Source organism: Zingiber officinale, chromosome 5A, assembly GCF_018446385.1.
Source record: "Zingiber officinale cultivar Zhangliang chromosome 5A, Zo_v1.1, whole genome shotgun sequence".
NCBI classification, from domain to species: domain Eukaryota; kingdom Viridiplantae; phylum Streptophyta; class Magnoliopsida; order Zingiberales; family Zingiberaceae; genus Zingiber; species Zingiber officinale.
This window is the reverse complement of record NC_055994.1, coordinates 38,779,314-38,793,405: the sequence shown is the minus strand read 5'-3', so window position 1 is coordinate 38,793,405 and position 14,092 is coordinate 38,779,314. Positions and strand designations below refer to the sequence as shown.

The following is a 14,092-nucleotide window of genomic DNA, read 5'->3' as shown; positions in this document are numbered from 1 at the left end:
CACTATTGGTCACCGGCGCTCGCTTGCAACGAGTAGAAAACATGAGAAGCGGCGTTTAGTGTGTTGCCTGCCATCCTGGATGTCGTCGCCGGCCAGGAAGCCGGTTGCAGGCAACCTCATGTGATGCTTTCCTTCTCCGGTGGAATTTGCAATGCTGTCGTAAATTTTTCCAGCCGGTTGTGACACAGAACAGTGCCGAAAATCGCGATGAATAAAATCGCAACATGATATATCATGAACCAAAATCGAGATTGCACAAAACAAAACTTTGTACCCAAAATAAAAATTTTCCTTAAGAATTTGGAATAGAAGGTTCTAATACCAATTGATAAATAATTAGGTTGAGAAATATCAACACAAAATTTATGCATTCTATTCAATATTTAAGAAATTATAAACGGAATAGATAAAATTATGAAAGTGTACCAGAATCCATAATATGCAATCGATTTTGGGCAAGATCTTCAATTTGCAAATCTTCCTTAGTATCCAGAGAGTTTTGTCGATGAGCAAACAAAACAAAAAGCGTCATCTGCAAACTAGGACCATAACCCTTATTTATAGAAACATAAATTTGCCTATTTCTAATTTGGCCCCTCAACAAATTAGAAATTACACATGGTATCCACATTAATTTATTCATAATAATTAAACCCTTAAGTCATATTACTTAATCATACTTTGATCACATTAAATTATGACTTCTTTGATTGATGACATTAGACATTTATAATTACAATTATGGTCCCAAAATTCTAACATTGTCGTCTTCAAGATTATATCGGGAAATCACTGTAAGTGTTTACCATTGTTTACAGATTTGTTCTCTGTTTCATGCTGTTAGATCTAATATTGGTATTAGAGAAATTAGTTCTAAGTGTATGAAAAATCCATGGAATTCCCTCTTTTTGTTTTTTGCCTGCGATTTTGTTGACAAAATCATGATTTGTCGTCGCTGAACGAAATCACGATCTGCGATTAACGTTTGCAAGCGATCGACTTCCGTGGCTGGCAAACACAGATGTCATGTTTGAAAGGTCGACGATCAGCCAACCACCGTATTTATTACAAGAAAAGGAACATAGGTTAAAAAAAATTAAAAAGGAAAAATGGAGAAGATGAACATTACTTTTCGACGACACAACCATTTTTTTAATCGATTGAAAAGAAAATTTAAATTAATTAAATTTATAATATAGTAATTTATTTACTTAATCGATTAATTAATTGATTCATTTAATTAAATCAATTGAATAAAATCTTAATCGATTCAAAGATGAACAATACTTTTGACAGGGGTTTGGAAAAAAAGTTATGATTTTAGAAATTCTAAATAAAAATAAAATCTTGAACATTATCACTCTATGCTTACCAATTTAATTAATTAATGAAATTATTGAAATAGTTTTGTTAATTAATGTATGCATGCTAAAATTAAAATTAAATTTTGTGTTTTAATATTTCCATTAATTATGTATGGACTGAGATTAAGTTTGGTCCAATCAAACCCATGTCTAGTTCAATCATTGGTTAATTTAACTAGACCAGTTTGATTCAATAATATCAATATCTGGTTTAGCCCATTGGATGAATTATCCATATTAATTTATTATTGAATTAATTAGGGTGGTTAGATTCAATGAGTTGGACTGATTAAATGAGATTGGATTTATTCTAATATGCTAGATTTGACCATATGAGTCAAATTATCTAATAGGTCAAGATTTGATGCAATGTGTTATATATAAATTAAAACAAATATAGATACGATATCCCTTTTCAATTAGATTAATTCTGATTGGAAAATAGACCAAACACAAGAAATGGTCAACATACTCAATGTGTCAGTCAACTAAAACTCCCCAAATAAAAAAAATTATTTTTTTATTAGCTTATGTATTATGTATATATTTGTTCTAGTGAGAATTGAATTTGATCAGTTTTGTTACTAGTTTGTTAGTTTTGTACTGACATCATTTTTTAATTCTTGATATCACGAACAATATACATGATAACTGATTGCTATGAATGACAACATGAGCTTTTGGAGGAGATCAAAGAGCTAGAATATGACCCGTATCATAGAGTCGAATGACTTATTGGTTGGCTCGATCAGATATTCTAGAAACTCGAGCGAGAAGGGTATCGAGTCCAAGACAAAGACAAAAGATGGGATTTTGTTCAGTCATTGCCAAAACATCTCAGTGATATAGCACACCAACTATGAGATCATTCTGAATGGCACATCTCATATTCAGAAATGTACATAGAATTACTTCAATTGCAATAGGATCCTAAAGAATCTGAAGAGAATCTAGATCTAGATCTTCAGGAATTAGATCCTGCATAATCTGAGGAGGATCTATATCTCATAGAAATGGACCTCAAAGAATTTGAAGAGGATCCAGAAATGAACCTTGAAGAATTTGAGGAGGATCTAGAGATGGATCTTGAATAATTAGAAGATGATCCAGAAGAGTATGTGGAAGATCCAGAAATGGATCTAAATATGGATCTGAAGGATGATTCTGAGGTTGATTTTGTCATCTTCGAGTGCGGCATGAATGGGATAATATTTGCCACTGCGCTGGTATATTTTCTAGTGGGAGTAGTTCTAGCTTATCTATGTTATTAGTATTTTGTATAAACTCATTTTATTTTTCTAAAAATAATATAGTGAAAACTATGGTTTTGTACAAACAGTGCTATATTATATGAAAAAAGAAAAACGGTTATGTTATGTTGATTTAATGATTAGTTTATTTAATGATTGGTTCATTTGATGAGATATGTGCAATATAATTGATCAATGTTGATTGGATTGACATATATAAATGATGAGTGGAAATATAGTTATCACTTGATTTTATAAACCAATTCTAATTTACACTGATTCAATAATTAATTATATGCTTATGAATTATACTGAAATAATAAATGATGTGTTTATTTATTATAGATTATGGCAACTAAGATCATCATAATTGAACTTAATAAAGGAGAGAAATTATATGGGTATAACTACAAAATCTGACATCTCAAGATACAATATGTTCTTGAGGAATAAGAAGTTTTAGAGGATGTAAATCAATTCATAGAAGAATCGGCTGATGGTTCTACAACACAGAACAGACGTGACCTTGATGCCTATAAGGCATGGAAAAGGAAGGACTCCACTGTTAGAGTGTATACTAAAAGCCTAGCCTTTTTGTAAATATTTTATTTTGAAATAAAGAATCACATTGGTCAAATATTTACATTTATATGCTAAGTGTAGTTGTTCAATTAATTTATATTGTAGATAACATGGTGTGTGGTGTCACACACAGAAGATCATGTTATCAATTCCTTATAAATTATAAACAGTAGCTCACGACTAAGATGGAAAGGAACAAACCATTGGAATAGTCGTAGTGTAATTTGCTAATAGTTTATCTTAACTATAGAATTAACTAGTACACTCTGAGTGTATTGAGCAGGACCATTTAAGGTAAGTTCTTTTTATACTGACTACATAAAAGAACCAGACTTTTGTTATTATGGAAGTGTGTGTTCTTGATCCTGATATAATAACAAGCACATATATTTAGTATTTATTTCTTTGACTTATCAAAGGGTGAGATTTAGCTCGATAAATCAATAGACCCGATAAGTTGGGAAATGATATTACTTATAGTGTGTGTTGTTGATTATAGAAGGAAACTGTGTCCTAGTAATCTAGGTTGATAATGTCCCCAAGAGGAGCTCATAAGGATTGTCATGTTAAACCATGCAGGTGGACTTAGTCTGACATGACAATAAGGTTGAGTAGTACTACTCTTGGACTAAGATATTAATTAAAGAGAGTTGTCAGTAACTCATTTAATTAGTGGGCATTCGACATCTTAAACACAGGGAGACTAACACACTCATAATAAGAAGGAGCCCAAAATATAATTTGGGATTGGTGCGGTAGTTCAATAATAATTCTTTAGTGGTATGAATTATTATTGATGAAATTAGGCTGGGTATTCGGGGCGAACACGAGAAGCTTAATTTCATCGGGAGACCAAAACCAATTCCTCTTCTCGGTCCCTATCGTAGCCTCTTGTATATAGAGAATTATACCCACCGCATACCCACTTTCTACCCACCCTTAGGTCGCCGGCCAAGCAAGCTTGGAGTTCAAGCTTGGGCCGGCCAAGCCAAGGGTTGAGCCAAGTGAAGGGGGGTCGGCCATAGCTTGGAACCCAAGCTTGTTGTGGCCGACCCTAATTAAATTAAAAGGATTTTATTTTAAAATCTTTTCTTATGTGGATATCATGGTTTTAAAAGAGAGAGTTTAAAATTTAAATCTTTCCTTTTATAGCTTTCTACAAAAGATTAAGCAAAAGGTTTAATATCTTTCCTTATTTGTAGTTAAAAGGAAGATTTTAATTTTTGATTAAATTTTCCTTTTTTGTAACCATCTTAATGATTTAAAAGAGAGTTTTAAAATTAAATCTTTCCTATTATAGTTTCTACAAAAGATTAAGAAAAGATTTGATATCTTTCTTTATTTGTAGATTGAGAGGAAGATTTTAATTTTAAAGATAACTTTCCTTTTTGAAAATCATCCACATGTTTTAATAGAGAGATTTTAATTTATAAAATTTTATTTTATAACCAACTATTAAGGGAAAAATTAATAGAGAAATTTTATTTTTAAAATTTCCGGAAACAAATAAGGAAGTTTTAATTTTGTGTTTAAAACTTGCCTTATTTGGAGCATATGATGTGGCCGGCTATAGCATGGGTTAAAAGGAATTTTAATTAAATTTTCCTTATTAACATATGGCAAGGAATATAAGGAGATTTTAATTATAATTAAATTTCCTTATTTGTCAAGACCAAGTAATATAAAAGAGAGGGTAGAGGTGCCTCACCTTACAACACATATTCTATTATTCCTCTCTCTTTTCTTCCTTGGTGTGGCCGACCCTATTCTCTTCTCCCTTCTTCTTCTTGTGGTCGAACCTCAACATCTCTTGGAGCTCTTGTGGTGGCCGGATTTTGCTTGGAGAAGGAGAGAAAGGAGGCTTTACTCTTGTATCCCTTGGAGCTTGAAGGTTGGTGGCCGAAACATAGAAGAAGGAAGTTGTCTTGGTGGTTCTCATCTCGGTAGATCATTGCCACACAACGTCCGAGATAAGAAGAGGAATACGATAGAAGATCAAGAGGTTGTTGCGTACAAAGAAAGGTATAACTAGTAATTGTTTTCTGCATCATACTAGTTTTCTTTGTATAGTTTTTGAAATACCAAACACAAGAGGCATATGATTCTAGTTTTCAAATTTGTGATTCAAGTTTGTGTTTTTTTTTATTTTTCGAATTTGTGATTTGATTGTTCCTTTTGGTTAAACTTAGGGTTATATAAGGGAATTAAATATTAGATTTCATTGAAAGGCTTTGTCTAGGAAGTAGTGGATGCTCCCATACCCAAGAAGGCCTAGTGCCTCGCCATGTTTAACCTAGAAGCCGATTTCTGAAATTAATATTTAATTGAATTTATAACATGGGTGGATTTAGATCAATAATGTTAAGCATCGTTTGCGATCCAAGTCTAAACCACTAATAACAGATAAGTTAACTTTGGAATCAATAATGTTAAATTCTATTTGTGATTCCTAATTTAATTTATAAAGAACACAATAGATTGTTAGTGAAGGTTCAGGACTTGTACAAAATTTTTGTACAAGGGAACCGGTATGATATTCCGCATAGCAACCAACATCCACTACTAAGGAAATATTGATTAGTTCAATAGTGGATGACTTGGTATTTGAGTATGAGCCATTACTATTAACTCATGCTATCTAGGCAACCCTTAGAGAGAAGTACAGTGGAGTAAGTCTCAGTAAGCTCCGTTAGGTAACAATTAAGTTTAATAGCTATAAAAAATACTCAAATGTTACCATAGCCCAACATCTATGGGAGATGGGTAACATGATTCGGGACTTAAAAGCTATCGGTCATGAGTTGACAAATTAACAATAGGTTTAGGAAGTTATCCGTTCCATTCCTCATTCTTAGAAAACGATGAAACAGAACCTTACCCACAGTGAGAGTATCAAGACTTTCACTGATGTCTCACGCCATGTTGAACTTGAGGCGGAGAGGATTGAATATGCAAAGATTTCTAGTCAAACTTTTGTAGCTGAAGGTTCTGGTTCCAAGAATAAGAAAAAAATGGTTTAAGAAAGGAAAGGGAAAAGGAAAGGAGGCTAGTGCTATTGCTGCGAAAGACCAAATCAAGAAGAAAGGGAAAAATTATGGGCCAAAGCCTAAGAGCAAGTTGACTTGCTATAACTGTGGCAAGAAGAGTCATTTTGCTTGGGATGGTACTGAGCCTAAAAAGATAGATCCATTTTTATCTTCTTTCCATAAGCATTATGTTTCAAGTATAGTATTTTTATCCTTTGTGGATTATAGATTCAGGACCAACGAAGCATATAGCTCGTGATTGAGCTACATACGTAGAGTACCGTCAGATCTAGCTGACAACAAATAGATATATATATGAAACAATGCAAGAATTAAAGTTAAAGGAATTGGCACTTGCAAGCTTAACCTGCGTGGCGGACGGACATTGTTTCTACATGATGTCTTGTATGCTCCTGAGATTCGACAGAATCTAGTTTCCATCACTTGTTTTGTTGATTTAGGTTATTGTGTAATTTTTTATAATTGTTGTGTTGAACTTCAGATTAACTCTGTGTTAATTGGGCATGGTTATATAACAAATAGTTTTATAATTCTTGATATAGAACCAAATAATAATGATGGTTATTTTCAAACATACTCTTACTAGTAACGTTGATGTTAATGATAAAATTTGGCATACTAGACTAGAATATATAGGACAAAAATGAATGAATAGATTAGCTATAGAGGGTCTTTTAGGCGCTCATGATAAAATTAACTTGTCTATATATGATCATTGTCTTGCTAAAAAGGCAACTAGGAAACCATTTAGAAAGGCTATTAGGGTTGAATTACCCTTGCAATTAATTCATTTAGATATTTGTGGTCCAATGAATCTGAAGGCTAGAAATGGGAGTTTTTATTTCAATACATTTATTGATAACTTCACACGTTTTGGTCATGTGTATTTGATTTCTCACAAATGTGAAGCATTAGATTGCTTCATTCATTACTTGAACGAAGTTGAGAATCAATTAGAAAATAAGGATAAAATCTTGCGTACTGACCATGGAGGTAAATATTTGTCTGATCAGTTCAAGATAATATTTAATGAGAAAAAGTTTATTAGATAACTAACTATCCCTGGAACTCTATAGTAAAATGGGGTTACTGAAAGAAGAAATAAGATTTTTCTTGAAATAGTTAGGTTTATGATGGTGCGGGCTAATTTACCAATCTCCTATTAGGGAGATGCATTATTAGTTGCGAGCTATATACTTAATAAAGTACTTTCAAAGTCAGTTCCATCTACCCCACATGAATGTTAGACAGATAGAAAGTTAGATTTGAGTAATCTGAGACCTTGGGGTCAACTACCTATGTTCATGATAAGATTCACGAATATGAAAAATTAGGACCCAGAGATAAGAAGTATATCTTTATAAGGTATTCTGAGACTTCTAAGGGTTATGTCTTCATTAGTGAGCGACAAGATATAATCATCTTTGAAATAGAGTCAAGAGATGTTACTTTTCTTGAAATTGAGTTCCCAACACGAGGTGGAGTTGATAAGACAATTCCTCTATATGCGATAGAGGAGGATAATGTTCCTTTATTAATAGATCAGGAGATGCCTAAATCTAGTCAACATAGTGGGAGTAATTTGTCATTTAATGAATCAATTTCTCAATAGTCTAACCTACAAAGTAGTCATCAGATTATTCCTCGAAGAAGGTTTGACATTGCGAATGAGACATTGATGATTCTCCCAGTTGATGATGAGGAACCTAGAGCAGTTGAGGAAGCTTTGAGAAGCTCAGTAAGAGAAAAATGAAAAATTACAATGGATGAGGAAATGGAGTCAATGAGAAAGAATCAAGTTTAGGATTTAGTCGATCTTCCTTCTGGCCGAAGGAATATTGGGAATAAGTGGATTCTCAAAATAAAGAGAAAGCATATGGATTGATTAATCAATATAAATCTCGTTTAGTTGCAAAAAGATACACCTAGATGGAGGGTATTAATTTTGATGAGGCATTCTCCCTAGTTGTGAAGTTTATGTCAATATGTGTCATCCTAGCTATAGTAGCACAATTTAACATGAAATTACATTAAATGGATGTAAAAATAGCTTTCTGATGAAGAAATCTATATGGCATAGCCAGAAGGTTACATTGCTGAAGGCTAGGAGAATAGAGTATGCAGACTTAAGAAGTCTATATATGGGCTAAAGCAGGAATGAGGAGTCCCAATAGGTCACGATTGACCGGATGTTGGGCTTAGGGCACCTTAGACTTGACTCAGGCAAGCTAGGGTTGGCCAATTTGATCAAGCGATCAAATTGGACCAAGCCCAATCGATTAGCTGATCGATTGGGCACAGTGATGCGATAAGTGGCAGCCCAATTGATCAGCTGATCGATCGGGAGCAAATGTCGCGGGCACAGAAGCTTCCCCAATCGATTGGGGCCAAGTTTTTCATGTAGATGCGAGAAAATAGAAGAAGGCTGAATCGATCAACTGATCGATTCAGTCTCTCCAATCGATCAGTCGATCGATTGGGAGATGACTGTTGCGTAGGATAAAGTCGTTCGCGAGCGTCTTCCTCAGCACTTCTTCCTCTCCACTTCCAGCCATCACTCTCAGCAGTTCACGTTAGTTCTTGAAACTTCTTTGGAGCAAAGTACTGCTGCACTTTCAAGGTCAAGAGGTGTTCCACAAGAAGAAGAAACTAGGGTTAGGGTTTCATGTTATAAATCTTGTAAGATTTTACTTGTATTTGCTTCCCTTTTCTTTCTTCTTGTATTGAGAGTTTGTACAAGGCTTCTTCGCCTTCAGTAGTTATCGAAAAGGAGTGTTTTTATTAGTGGAGTGTGTTCGTATATGGATCCTTGGATTAGTCACCTCTTCTTGAGGTGGATACCAAGTAAATCCTTTATGCTAGCGTTGTAAGTTTGCTAAAAGTTCATTCCGCTACATCAACATCATCACGAAGCAAGACAACAAGCGCGACGAGCTATTCACCCTCCCCCCTCCTCTAGCTACAAATCGACCCTAACAGAAACAAGAATATCGAATCTAGCATTTTTTATATTGATTTTTGAAAATAATACCAAAATAATTTCCATTACATTCATTATGTGTTATCCGCTTGCCTTTGTCTTTGCTTGAAGTTCTTTCTTTGTCTTTATCTAAGTCCTTTCCCTTGCCTTTGCTATGGTCGTCACCACCACTCGAACCACCAACACCTCTTTGGATTCTTTTCAAAATATTGGACATTTTGAAAGTTTATCTTAGGGTGGAGCTTAGGGAGGAATAAAGAAGAAGAACAGAGTCTTGAGAAAATGTGAAGGTTTAGGAAGTGGGAGAAAATCTTAGATCTAGGTATAGATCTTAAGAAGTGCTTGGAGGTTAGAGGAAAGTGATGCTTATATGATCAAAAAATGGAGAAAGGGAAGAATTGGGAGTTGTAGGAAGGAGAAGGAGAGAAGAGTGGTTGTGTGGCGAAGTGGTACGACCGTGTGAGAAGGAGGCACACTCATGCCCTAATTTATTTAGGTATGGGTAATCGCCACACGACCATGTTTCAAGACACGACCAAGTTATTAGTTTAGTCATCGTGTAGGACACGTTCATGCCCTTAGACATGGTGGTTCAAGACTAAGATTGGCTTTATTGGTGGAGAATTTACACGGCCGTGTCAAATGACATAGTCGATGCTTGATTAGGCTTGGTATGGAGGATGAAGTCTGCGCGGTTAGGAGGTCGGCTAGAGGCACGACCGTGTCTTATGACACGACCGAAACAAGGATACCTTACATGGCCATGTCCAATGGCAGGGCTAAGTTATGGTCGCTTTCTGCCAAAGATTATACTCTGTAGTTCAAGGGGGCATGACCGTGTCAAATAACATGGTTGGAATAAAATTTTCACACACGATCGTGTCAAGTGACACAGTTGGAACATGGCTTAGCTCTTCTAAACAAAGATTCTTCCTACTAAAAAGACATGACCATGTCAAATGACATTGCCCGATCATTAGTGCACTTAAGAAGGAAGGCATGACCGTCTCTAAGTAGAAACAGTCGGGGCATGAAAAACTGTATTTTCTCCTTAATTTCTCCATTTATTTGCCCATGATCTCTCCACACCCATGCCAACGCTATGACCAGCTCGTGAAGATCGGTTAACCTACATAAAAAGATAAAAGTTCATTAGACTCAATAAGAAACAAAACACTAAAACGAAAACAAAAAGAACCCTTGGGCTGCTTCCCAAGAAATGTTCATTTAAGGTCTCAAGCGCGACCCCAACTAACTCAATCTAAAGCCAAGTCCTTGGAGGGTTGGATTTCCCCTCTAAGGGTGGTTGCATCCTATTCCTCCCTTATCCGGGCTCTTGTTGGGCAAAGATATTTTTGATTTTATGTCGAGGGCTTCATTCCTTGCTTACCAGACTAAGTGCTACATTCAACGGCCTCATGTGGGGATGGAACAAATCCTATTCTTGTTGGAACTCATCCAACCTTTGGTAAAAACTTTTGAGAAAAGAAACATGGTTAGAGAACTTAAAAAGATCAAATTCTAGTCTATCCTTGCATATCTCTAAAGACAATTTATAATTTTTAACATCAATCAATGCTCCTGTTATGGCGAGGAAGGACCTTCCAAAAATTATAGGAATCTTGGAGTCCTCTTCCATGTCAAGTACCACAAAATCAATAGGGATGATACAACTCCCTACTTTCACCAACACATTCTCAATGATATCAAGCAGATATCGGCATTAATGATCAGCAAATTGAAGTGTCCTGGTGGTCAATTTTAGTTCACCAAGTTCCAACTTATTACAAATTGATAATGAAATTAGGCTAACACTAACCCCTAAATCATAGAAAGTTTTATTAAAAAGTGTTGTTCCTATCTTGCAAGGAATTGGAAAGCTTCTCGGATTCTTGAATTTTAGAGGCAATGAGTCCATCAGTAGGGTATTGCACTCCTCGATTAATGCCACAGTCTTGAATCTATCTTTCTTGTACTTATTTGACATTAACTCCTTCATGAATTTGATAAATTTTGACATTTGTTGCAGTACGCCCATCAAAGGGATCTCGATGTAGAGCGACTTAACTTTCTCCAGAAACTTACCAAATTCTTCATCTTTATTTGCGTTGATTAGTCTTTAAAGGAAAGAGATCAGCTGCATTGTTGGTTGAGTGGGAGAATGCCCTTCAACCTCAATGGTACTCTCCTCCTCCTCTTGGGTGCCACCATTATGAGAAGAGGATGGAGAGAGGTATCCATTAGTCGTTGGTCCCTTCCATGAAGAAGTTACTTAGGGTTCCCCCAAGGTTCATTCGCTCCTGAGCTCAACTCTGTTGCAGTGCTCGACTGGGTTTACATATCATTTTCCTGGAAATAACTTGGGTGTTCTAGAGGATGATGTAGCTATCTAGGCTACTTGGCTATTCAACGTCTTCATATGTTTCTCAGAGTTTTCCATTCTTTGACTTGGTTGTTTGATGCCATTCTTCATTTCAAGTTGATTTGCTAAGATCTTCTCAAACAGATTTTTAGTCTTTGATGGTTGGTAACTATGTTGTTGTTAAGGCTGGAAGTTCTATTGTTGCCCCGGTTGATAGCTCTTTTGTTGACTTGGTTGACAGCTTTTATCTTGATTATTCTTATAAGAGAAGTTAGGATGATTTCTCCATCCTGGATTATAAGTGCTGGAGTATGGATTGTTTTGTCTCAAATTAAAGTTGTCAATTACATGGCATTGTTCTATTTGAGCTAGTTGTGAAATAATAGCTTCAAGTGGATAAGCTTCTTAAATATGATCCATATCTCCATAAGCGTCACAAACTCCCATAATTATGTTCACCGGATAGGAACTCATTAATTCAAACTTCTTTGACAAAGCATCAACCATCGTAGATATCAAACTCAAAGTATCAAGGTCATATTTATCAGGTATTTTGATTGGATTTCAAGGAAAAATCGTTCCACTTCTTTCTGATGTCCATTGGTGATGATTAAGCATCACACTCTCATGATCTCTTTAGTTTATCTAGACTTTTGTTCATGACTGCTCCACCAGATGTGGAGTTAAGAGACACTTTAACTTGATAGTTGATTCCATTGTAGAAAGTGTGAATCACTCGCCATTTTTTCAATCCATGACATGGATAGAATCTGAGCATACTTTTGAATCTATCTCACACTTCATAAAGAGATTCCATATTAGTCTATTTGAAGCTAGTAATCTAATTTCTCATATGTGATATCTAACTTGATGGGTAGAATTTGTCTAGGAATACTTTCTCACATTCACCCAAGATGTAATACTGTTTGTTGGTAAAGAAGTGAGCTACAGTTTCACTCTCTCTCAAAGAAAAACCAAATAGGAGTAGCTTGACTGCATCTATTGGTACTCCATTCATGCTTATTTTTCCACAAATTTCATAAAATACCTCAAGTGTTGGTTTGGGTCCTCATGTGAGCCTCCACCAAACTAATATTGTTGGACCATCATGATCACTACATGCTTAATCTTAAAATTATTAGCTCCAATGGTCAGTCTGGTAATACTAGACTAGTGATCTCGAGCATAGGTGTTGCGTAATCTTTGAAAGGTTTGTTTGCTATGTTTTATATTGCGTGCTCCTCTTGTTGCTTTTGCAGAATTTTCCTTCTTTTGAAGGTTCTTTCAATTTCAGGATATATAGATAATAATTCTCTTACAAAATTAGACCTTTGCATACAAGAGAAAGATAATTCAAGAATAGTTTATTTGTATTTTCTGAATATAGAAGAATGTAAGTGTAGAAATTAAAATTATAAGAATTAAATGTGTGAAAATTAAAGGAAATAAAAGTGAAAACTATATATAAATATTTACAATGTCTAGTCTAACTTAAGTGTTTGTCACTAATGTCAAACAATCCCCAGAAACAACACCAAAAACTTATTATGAACCCACAAGTGCATGGCTACGTCATCTGTAATAAAATATCAATCTCATAGGGATTGATGAGCATTATTGAATTTGCATGGTTAGCTAGCTAAACAATCAAAATATTGGTTGAAGTTCTTTAAACTAAAGTTGAGAAAGTAAAAGAGAGAAAGAGAGCTTTAAGGAGAACTGGTCAAGGGGAGTGTTCTAGAGGTTTGGTTTCATTCTAATGTTGATCAATGTGTTATGGATTGTTTATCTCAAATCCTCTATCCTTATGTAATGTAGAAAGTCTAACTAAATTCCAACAGTCCCCCGCGATGGTTGTGTCGGAGTGTTGCTCCCTTGATTACTCGATGTCTCTAGATAATAAAGATAACCTAGGATATCCGATTAAAGGATTACCCTTTATCACTTAGGAATCCCCGGTCATATGATCCTAGATTATACAATAAATCTATTAACATAGAATAAGGAACAACTCATTAAGCCTATTTAGGTCCTTTCGTGTAAAAGATTACTCTCCCTTTTAAGGCAATGCCCCTGAAAGTCCGGCTACCCCCTATCACGAGGTCTCTAGTCATATGATCCAGAGCATCCCCTCTACGGGGTGAGCGATCTATATATCCAATCAATTAAACATGAAAATTAAGTACAAATACATCACACATAGGTTTAATCAAATAGATACAAGTCATAACCATGTCATTAGAAGGAAAATTAGTAAATTCATAGAATTCACATCAATCTCACATTATAATTACTAGCTTAATCCTAAAACAAAGGGATTTACTCCATGACAAGGATAATTGAAACTAAAAACATTAAGATTACAAGCTTCTTAAACAATTTAAGAGAGAAGAGAGAAGGAAAGTTTATCCAAGTGCGATGTCAGGTCTTTGGATCCAATCCTTGTATTCGGAGAAGATGGAGACGTCGAAAATGACCTTGGATCATCGAAGGAGGTGTAGATGGAG

General features: G+C 35.1%; 1 non-coding gene across 1 annotated transcript; it reads left to right on the top strand.

The window, feature by feature from the left end:
- The first annotated feature begins 12,334 nt into the window (after positions 1-12,334).
- Positions 12,335-12,441, top strand: LOC121983531. The gene has a single exon (XR_006112575.1). It is a non-coding gene; the product is annotated as a small nucleolar RNA R71 (small nucleolar RNA).
- The last annotated feature ends 1,651 nt before the right edge of the window (positions 12,442-14,092 follow it).